This window comes from Falco peregrinus, unplaced genomic scaffold (assembly GCF_023634155.1).
Source record: "Falco peregrinus isolate bFalPer1 unplaced genomic scaffold, bFalPer1.pri scaffold_52, whole genome shotgun sequence".
NCBI lineage: Eukaryota > Metazoa > Chordata > Aves > Falconiformes > Falconidae > Falco > Falco peregrinus.
Window position 1 is genome coordinate 263,129 of NW_026599616.1, and position 2,500 is coordinate 265,628.

Below are 2,500 nucleotides of genomic sequence, written 5' to 3' on the forward strand. Positions count from 1 at the left end.
ACCCTAACCCTAACCCTAACCCTAACCCTAACCCTAACCCTAAGAGACCTAAACCTTAATGGAACTCAAAACCTCATCTGTGCTTGGCATGTACCTTACCCTAACCCTAACCCTAACACTAACCCTAACCCTAAGAGACCTAACCCTAAACGGAACTCTAAACCTCAGCTATGCATGGCATGTACCTAGCCCTAACCCTAACACTAACCCTAACCCTAACCCTAACCCTAACCCTAACCCTAACCCTAACCCTAACCCTAACCCTAAAAGACCTAACCCTAAACGGAACTCTAAACCTACAGCTGTGCATGGCATGTACCTAACCCTAACCCTAACCCTAACCCTAACCCTAACCCTAACCCTAACCCTAAAAGACCTAACCCTAAACGGAACTCTAAACCTCAGCTGTGCATGGCATGTACCTAACCCTAACCCTAACCCTAACCCTAACCCTAACCCTAACCCTAAGAGACCTAACCCTAAATGGAACTCAAAACCTCATCTGTGCTTGGCATGTACCTTACCCTAACCCTAACCCTAACACTAACCCTAACCCTAACCCTAACCCTAACCCTAAGAGACCTAACCCTAAACGGAACTCTAAACCTCAGCTATGCATGGCATGTACCTAACCCTAACCCTAACCCTAACCCTAACCCTAACCCTAACCCTAACCCTAACCCTAACCCTAACCCTAACCCTAAAAGACCTAACCCTAAACGGAACTCAAAACCTCAGCTGTGCATGGCATGTACCTAACCCTAACCCTAACCCTAACCCTAACCCTAACCCTAACCCTAACCCTAAAAGACCTAACCCTAAACGGAACTCTAAACCTACAGCTGTGCATGGCATGTACCTAACCCTAACCCTAACCCTAACCCTAACCCTAACCCTAACCCTAACCCTAACCCTAAAAGACCTAACCCTAAACGGAACTCTAAACCTCAGCTGTGCATGGCATGTACCTAACCCTAACCCTAACCCTAACCCTAACCCTAACCCTAACCCTAACCCTAACCCTAAGAGACCTAACCCTAAATGGAACTCAAAACCTCATCTGTGCTTGGCATGTACCTTACCCTAACCCTAACCCTAACACTAACCCTAACCCTAACCCTAACCCTAACCCTAAGAGACCTAACCCTAAACGGAACTCTAAACCTCAGCTATGCATGGCATGTACCTAACCCTAACCCTAACCCTAACCCTAACCCTAACCCTAACCCTAACCCTAACCCTAACCCTAACCCTAAAAGACCTAACCCTAAACGGAACTCAAAACCTCAGCTGTGCATGGCATGTACCTAACCCTAACCCTAACCCTAACCCTAACCCTAACCCTAACCCTAAGAGACCTAACCCTAAACGGAATTCAAAACCTCAGCTGTGCATGGCATGTACCTAAACCTAACCCTAACACTAACCCTAACCCTAACCCTAACCCTAAAAGACCTAACCCTAAACGGAACTCTAAACCTACAGCTGTGCATGGCATGTACCTAACCCTAACCCTAACCCTAACCCTAACCCTAACCCTAACCCTAAAAGACCTAACCCTAAACGGAACTCTAAACCTCAGCTGTGCATGGCATGTACCTAACCCTAACTCTAACCCTAACCCTAACCCTAAGAGACCTAACCCTAAATGGAACTCAAAACCTCATCTGTGCTTGGCATGTACCTAACCCTAACCCTAACCCTAACCCTAACCGTAACCCTAACCGTAACCCTAACCCTAACCCTAACCCTAACCCTAACCCTAACCCTAACCCTAACCCTAACCCTAACCCTAACCCTAACCCTAACCCTAAAAGACCTAACCCTAAACGGAACTCTAAACCTACAGCTGTGCGTGGCATGTACCTAACCCTAACCCTAACCCTAACCCTAACCCTAACCCTAACCGTAACCCTAACCCTAACCCTAACCCTAAGAGACCTAACCCTAAACGGAACTCAAAACCTAAGCTGTGCTTGGCATGTACCTAACCCTAACCCTAACCCTAACCCTAACCCTAAGAGACCTAACCCTGAACGGATCTCTAAACCTCAGCTGTGCACGGCATGTACCTAACCCTAACCCTAACCCTAACCCTAACCCTAACCCTAACCCTAACCCTAACCCTAACCCTAACCCTAACCCTAACCCTAACCCTAACCCTAACCCTAACCCTAAAAGACCTAACCCTAAACGGAACTCTAAACCTACAGCTGTGCATGGCATGTACCTAACCCTAACCCTAACCCTAACCCTAACCCTAACCTTAACCCTAAGCCTAAGAGACCTAACCCTAAACGGAACTCTAAACCTCAGCTGTGCATGGCATGTACCTAACCCTAACCCTAACCCTAACCCTAACCCTAACCCTAACCCTAACCCTAACCCTAACCCTAACCCTAACCCTAAAAGACCTAACCCTAAACGGAACTCTAAACCTCAGCTGTGCGTGGCATGTACCTAACCCTAACCCTAACCCTAACCCTAACCCTAACCCTAA